This window comes from Phocoena sinus, chromosome 2, assembly GCF_008692025.1.
Source record: "Phocoena sinus isolate mPhoSin1 chromosome 2, mPhoSin1.pri, whole genome shotgun sequence".
Lineage (NCBI taxonomy): Eukaryota > Metazoa > Chordata > Mammalia > Artiodactyla > Phocoenidae > Phocoena > Phocoena sinus.
In genome coordinates this window covers 32245115-32251831 of record NC_045764.1, presented here as the reverse complement: position 1 = coordinate 32251831, position 6717 = coordinate 32245115, and the positions used below count along the sequence as shown (strand labels likewise).

The 6717-nt window shown below is 56.1% G+C and overlaps 1 long non-coding RNA gene across 1 annotated transcript; it reads left to right on the top strand.

The window, feature by feature from the left end:
• Positions 1-495: 495 nt before the first annotated feature.
• LOC116749434 lies at positions 496-5670 on the top strand. Its single transcript, XR_004348611.1, has 3 exons — positions 496-653; positions 2511-2617; positions 5470-5670. It is a non-coding gene; the product is annotated as an uncharacterized LOC116749434 (long non-coding RNA).
• The last annotated feature ends 1047 nt before the right edge of the window (positions 5671-6717 follow it).

The window sequence follows — 6717 nt, the reverse complement described above, 5'->3', positions numbered from 1 at the left end:
GAGGAGGAGCTGGCCCCAGGAAGAATCGAAAAGGGTGGGGGGAAAATAGAATTACAGAGAGAGAGCGCGAGAGAAAGAGAGGTTGACATAGTGACTATGGATGCAACGTGAGCTCCTCCATCCAGCTGTGCCTGAAGCTAGTAATCCAGTCACACAGCCGATTAAATTCCTCTTTTTGTTTAAGCAAGTTTGAACTGTATCTTCAAGCAATTACAAATGAAAAAAAAAAATCCTTATACAATTACTCAATGGCCTTTGGCCCCAAACCCTAACACAGAATCTTCTTAGCTGGGCTGTACTGCTAGGTTCCCTCCTTCTGCTGAAGCTCGGGTTCTAGGGCCCTCCTTTTCCCTAAAGCCAAGCTGTTAGTGAACAAAGCAAGTTACGTGGCCTGGGTGTGGGAGCAGGAAAGGCCCAGGCCTTCCTACTGGGGCTGTGTTTATCCCGGGGACGTCCCTCTCATGCCCAATCTCCCTCTTTCTCTTCAGTGTCATGTCCTGTGGTTCCAGGAGTCAGGACCTGATGGAAGTGGGGTGCCCCCAGGACAGCTAGAGAGCCCCAGCTCTTCGGATATAGGGGGCACAAGGGCCAGCTGAGCAAGTCACCTCTTCTCCCCCAGGGGAAGCACCTGGGGACCAGTACCCCACAGCAAGGTCGGTGGCTGGCGAGGGACAGGGTTTGGGGAGCAGAGACCCTTTCCAGTGATTGGGTGGAGGGGCTCCCAGAAAGTCACGGGAGATCACAGCCACCCACAGGCGGGCTCGTGGGCTCGGAGCTCGCACAGCTTCTGTCTCAGGCTTCGTTCCAGGCCTATGGGATGCCGCTCCTCTGACCCATTCTTTCCACATCTGCCCTTTGCACAAGGCTCTGATGTCTGGTGGCCTGTCCTGGCTGCCTCAGACCTGCAGCCTTAGCCCCCAGCCCCTGCAGGAGACCAGGTTCCAAGACCTAACCATGGAGCCCAAGGTCTAGGAGGTACAGTGGCCAGATACAGGACAGTTTTGCAACACTAGGGCCATGCTGATACTAAAAATGTATTCGTTGTTTATTTGAAATTCAAGCATAACTGGACGGCCTATATTTTTATTTGCTAAGTGTGGCAACAGTCGTGGGAGGAAGCCCCGGCAGGGAGCGGGGCTGAGGTAGAAAAGGATCCCAGGCTTGCCTCCTGCCAGCTCTGTTTCCCCAGGCTGCACCCCGGCCTGCCCCCACCCCACGGATACTCGGGCTCTGAAGCAGCCCTTAGGCCAGCATCACCCTCCCTTACATGGGGAGCTGGAGATAGCTGCAGGGGCACCCAGAGCAAACCCCAGCATGAGGGAAGACAGCTGCCCCACCGACATCCCCCGCCCCGGTCACCTGCCGGGCCCCTCTGACCGGCAGATCCTCTTCCATGCGGGCGACAGCCCCGGGCCATGACCGTGTGAAACCTCACAGCAGCCCTAGGGGTATTAAACGGCTGAGTGTATCTCTAACCTGGCCCAGTGACTGTGTTTCCGTGGAGCTGGGGCTCTCTAGCAGTCCTGGGGGCACCCCACTTCCATCAGGTCCCGACTCCTGGAATCTTGCCCTTGTCCACAGTCCATGTCAGGACCCGGGGGGGAACCAGCACCTCACGGATGGCTGGGAACCAGGGCTGGTAGCCACACGTCTGGCTGAGCTGGGCAGGGCAGCCTGCACTCTGCGGCCCCCATACTGCGCCCCTTCATGGTTGCTTAACCCACCGCAGCAGGCTTGAGTCAGTGGTCCCTGCGACGGGGCCTGAGCTCTGGGAGGGTGGTGGCTGGGTATCTAGCTCCATCACTGCCTGCAGAGCCCTGTAAGAATGTGTCCATCAGAAAGGGCTCCGCGAGCACTCTCCCAGATGGGCATCACTGTCACCTGGTGTGGAATAAAGGGGCGTCTCAGCCACGAGGAGGGCGCAGCAACCCTGGGCCACGCTTCTCTGAACCAGCCTCTTGGGTCCCTACGCCTGCACCCGCGCACACACGGGGCCGCACCTGGGTGAACTGACACCTCGCCCACCTTTAACTCCTCCCGCCCTCTGCGGTGGGTGGGGCCACCGGGCCTCTGGTCCTCGTGGGAATTCGTGGGAATTAGCAAGAAGCACCTCTGCCCTGAGCACCTCCTGCCCTGCGAGGTGTGATAAACGCGCTCCTCTGAGCTGTGAACGGAGCTGGCTGTGCTTCAATCATTATCACCATCACCCATATTTAGAGGAAAGGGGGGCTCGCTCGGGGGGGTGGCGAGTGCTGTATGTTGCCACGTGGACACCTGTCTTTGGGGACATGGCCTCGAGTTCCTCCTACCTGGACGCCCCTCCTCAAACACTTGGCCCCCTAGGAAACCCCGAGTCCGAGGTAGCGCTCCCAGGCCTGCCACGTGGGCAGGGCCAAACCTTCTTGCCCTCAGGCCCAAAGCGTGTGCGCACCTGACTGCGTGGAGTGCAGGTGCCTGGGGACTGGGTGCGGGGCTCTGGGGCCCCACAAACACAACTCCTTCCTTTCCAGTGCCTGCCAAGCATCAACTGTGACCCACCGATGTGTTGGACACAGGTCGGTGCAAGGCAGCCAGCAGAAGACGGAGCAGATCGCACACTGAGTACGTCACGCTTAGGGTGAGTGGACGTTGTTTCCTAAAATGTGCATCAGTTACAGATACACATATATGTTTGTGTACAGAAAATGCGTGTGTATCGCAGGTGGGGTGAATGTGGGGTGAGTGTTTTTTTCTGAAAATGGTCTCCATTAGAGACAAATGTTTGTATTTTGTATACACATGTACACACATTATACACCCATGCGTATATACACGTGTACCCTCGCGTGTGTATGGGGTTGCCATGCGAATTGCATCGTCTCCCATGAGCCACAGCCAAGGAAGTTGGAGAAACTCTCCTGTATTCTGTTTACTTAAAGAGAAAGGAAAACAAGTCAAAGTTCCCTTGACTTCTCAGGAAACAGGCAGCACATACTCTTAGTGCAGGCTCTGAAGGTTAAGGGGGGAAGACTGTGTCCCCAGCCGCCACAGGCACTGGAAGGCGTGTTGGCATCGCCCGTGGACATCCAGGAAAGCACTTGGACCTAGGAGGCAGGAAACCTTGGCTCCAAGACCGCGGCCGATACTCCAGCTTCCTGGATCCTCCATGTTTCTTACCTGCCTGTGTCTTGATGCCGATTTGAGCCCAAGCATGATATCACATGTGAAGGTCCTTACCTGTGGCCCTAAGGAGACCCTCCTTCCTTCTCATTCTCACAAGCAGAGGTTTTTAACTTGTAGAGAAAACCCAAGTCATCCCCGACATGCATTACAGTGACAAAGGCCTCTTAGAACCAACCCCACCCCCCCTTGCATGCAACTCACAAAGGAACAAGACAGAAACTTAAAATAAGCAACAACAACACACAGGGAACCCGCCCAGTCCCTCAGCCAGTGTAAGATACACACAGGAAGGAAGTGGCTGGGGGATTCAAAGAGGCCGAGCTGCGATGTCTCAGGAAAGGAATATTTTCCAACCAGCCTGCCCCATCTGTGGTTGGGAACAAGGTTTCAGACGTAGCCTTGTCCAGTGCCCCCTCCTGGACCCCCCACTGGCAGTCTAGACACAACAGTGAGGCCAGATCCACACAGGAAGGCACCCAGCGGGCCCAGCAAACCTGTTCCCACTGGTCCTCGGGCAGGCAGGCGTGGGCGGCTGCGCAGTCTGAAGGGCTGAGGGAAGACCTCCAAGGAGCTGGTTTCTCCGTGTGCTCCCTGCGACTGACTCACCCACAAACCTGTTTTTGATTTCTCATCAAAACCAGCTTCAGGCCCCGACAGGTCCAGCCCCCTGGAGGGTGTCACTCCCTAGCAGAATCCCTTCGACACCCCTGGGACCCGGGAGGGCACCCCTGCAGGACCCGGCTCTGAGCCTGTCCTGCCTCTGCCACCGCCCACCCAGGTCCGGGCTCAGTGGGTGACCAGCACCCTATTTGTCTATTCTCTTTGTTCTCTGCCCTTCGTCTCTGCCTTCCATCCGAGAGCCCATTCCCATCCCCAGAGCCTAGCTCAAGGCCACTTCCTCTGCACACCCTCCCTGACTCTCCCTTGCTTGGACCAATCTGGCGTTTTACCGTCTCGGCAGCCGTACGTCCAGCTGTGTGAGCCTGAGCAGGTTGATGAACTAACTCCCTGAGCCTCCTTCCCCGTCTGTAGGACGGGGATAATCAAGTTGCCAGCTGGGGCGAGATCATGGCAGCAAGGCACTGAGCCTGTGAGTGGTGCCCCAGGGCTCCATCAATGTCAGTACCAGCAGTCATGAGGATAACTGGCCTTCCATCTCTCTGCAGTAGGACTCATTGGCCCTCCCTCCATTTTCCCTTAGTGCCTATAGAATCGTCCCTGCATACAGCAGGTGCTCAAAAAGAAAGGTGAGGGGCAGTGTCTCCTAGCTGTCTGGGTCCTGGAGACCCTGCAGGGCGGGAGGCAGCTAAGAGCCGGAGGGTGGCAAACAGCACCCATTGTGGGAGGGGCGGGAGCAGCTGGGGTGGCCACACCTCGGCTGCTGGGGGCCAACGTCCACTGCCTGGCGCCTGAGACATTAGTCAGCACCGGCCCTCCTCCAACCAGGCAGGGGCCACGCTGCGTCCATACCCAGGGCTTGGGAAGACCTCGCAGGTTGAGCACCCAGTGTGGGTGTGCCTCTGAGTTGACGTTCCCTGGGCCCCTTGAAGTTTCTAGAATCCAAGCCCCCAGGCTGGATGGGCATCCCCACCCCTGACCTTCAGCAGGAAGAAACCAAGCACACTCGCCCACAGAGGCCAGAGCTGACCAGGTGCCTGCAGGGTCAGAGGCTGGATTCTCCTTTTCCTCCTCCAGAGGCCAGCGAAGGAAGGAATATGAAAGGCTGGCATTCCAGGGCCCTGCAGTGGGCTCAGGCAAGGGTGATGGTGTTGAGGGCACGGTTGCTGAGGTCACTTAGATTTTCCAGGTGGAAGCTCTGTTCCTCAAGTTAAAACAAACACTTTGTTCTTGAGAATTTCAGGACAGAGAATTGTTGAGGGTTTCTGGCTTTTCCCAAATAAATGGGCTGTTCTCAGGCCTGTGAAATAGAGAGGCCCGAAGGACCAAGGCCGAGAGGGTGCCAGGACCTGAGCAGACCAGCAAGGCTGGCCTTGGACCTTTTGGCCCAGCACCAGGGCCTGAGAAGAGGGGTGCCTTTGAAAGAAGGGTTTTGGAGGGGAATCTCAGTGCGGTGGACCCAGGGGATCATGTTGCCCTGGTGATCAAAGGTGAGCACCTGGTCACCCCACTGGGCATGAGCCACAGCCCAGGGCCTGAAATCTAGAGTCGTGCTGGGGCTCGCCCGGCCCTCCCATCGAGTGGCTTCTCAGCCCCGGTTCTTCTGGACGTCACGCAGGGTCCCCTGATCCACTAGCTCTCCTCTCTCCCCTGTAATCTCCTCTCTCCTCTGGCCTCCTCCCTCCCCAGCTCCTGCCTGAGAAAAGAGGCAGCAGAGAGAAATTCTGAGACCTCTGCCTGCCTGCCCTGTGCTCAGAACCTTCTCTTCTGGCCCATCTGGGGTACAGCGCACCCTCCATGGGTACACCTGGGATGGAGTCGCAGATTTACCAGGTTTACCTTCCCTCCCGAAACTACCAACACAACCAGACAAACTTGTGAACAACAGGACATCAGGTGAGGAAGGATGGCAGTCCCTGGGAGGTGGGAAACAGATGGGTGAGTCCTGTGATGGCCTGCTCCCTTCCTGAGAGGTTTATGGGCTACAAAGCAGACAGGGGGGTTCCTGGACAAACAGAGAAGGCTCCCCAAGTTCAAGAGATGGAGCTGGACATCCAGGGAGATAAAGGCAATTAGGGTCTTCAGGACAGAGGACCCCTAAGGAGACTGCTGCCAGGAGAGAGCCCTGGTGATCTGCTGAGGGTTCCCTGGGGCACTCACATGCGTCTGTGAAGAGCGCCGTACGTGGGGAGAGACTAGTGCCCGGTGCCCACATGGGGCTCCACCAGCCAGACCGGAACCTCAGATTCACTGAGTATCGGGAGAGGGCTCAGGGGTTAACCCAGACTCTTCAGTCTGGACTGAGCACAACTCCAAACTCACCCAACAAATCACAAAAGCAAGACCAGAAACAATCAAACAATTTCTAAGTAACTTACTTGTATCTCAGAAAAAAACTCAAGAATATTTCTCAGAATACAAAAATATCAAGCCTCCAACCTGGTAAAATCCACAACACCTGGCATCCAATTAAAATGGACTTGCCAGGGACTTCCCTGGTGGCGCAGTGGTTAAGAAACTGCCTGCCAATGCAGGGGACACGGGTTTGATCCCTGGTCCAGGAAGATCCCACATGCCACAGAGCAACTAAGCCCGTGCACCACAACTACTGAGCCCGCGTGCCTAGAGCCCGTGCTCTGCAACAAGAGAAGCCCCTGCTCGCCACAACTAGAGAAAGTGCAGCAATGAAGACTCAACACAGCCAAAAAATAAATAAATTTTTTTTAAAAATGGACTTGCCAAAAAAAAATTAAAAATTAAAAAAATAAATAGATAAACCAAGGGAAAAAATGTAAAAACAAACAAAAAAAAAATAGAATGACCTTGCCTACGGAGAAGCAGGAAAACACGTTCCTAAGGAGGAGAGCTGGGCCTGATCGGCTGGCCAGAGCAGCTTGTGTGGGTCAGAGTCCACGTCTGCCTGGGCGGCAGCAGTGA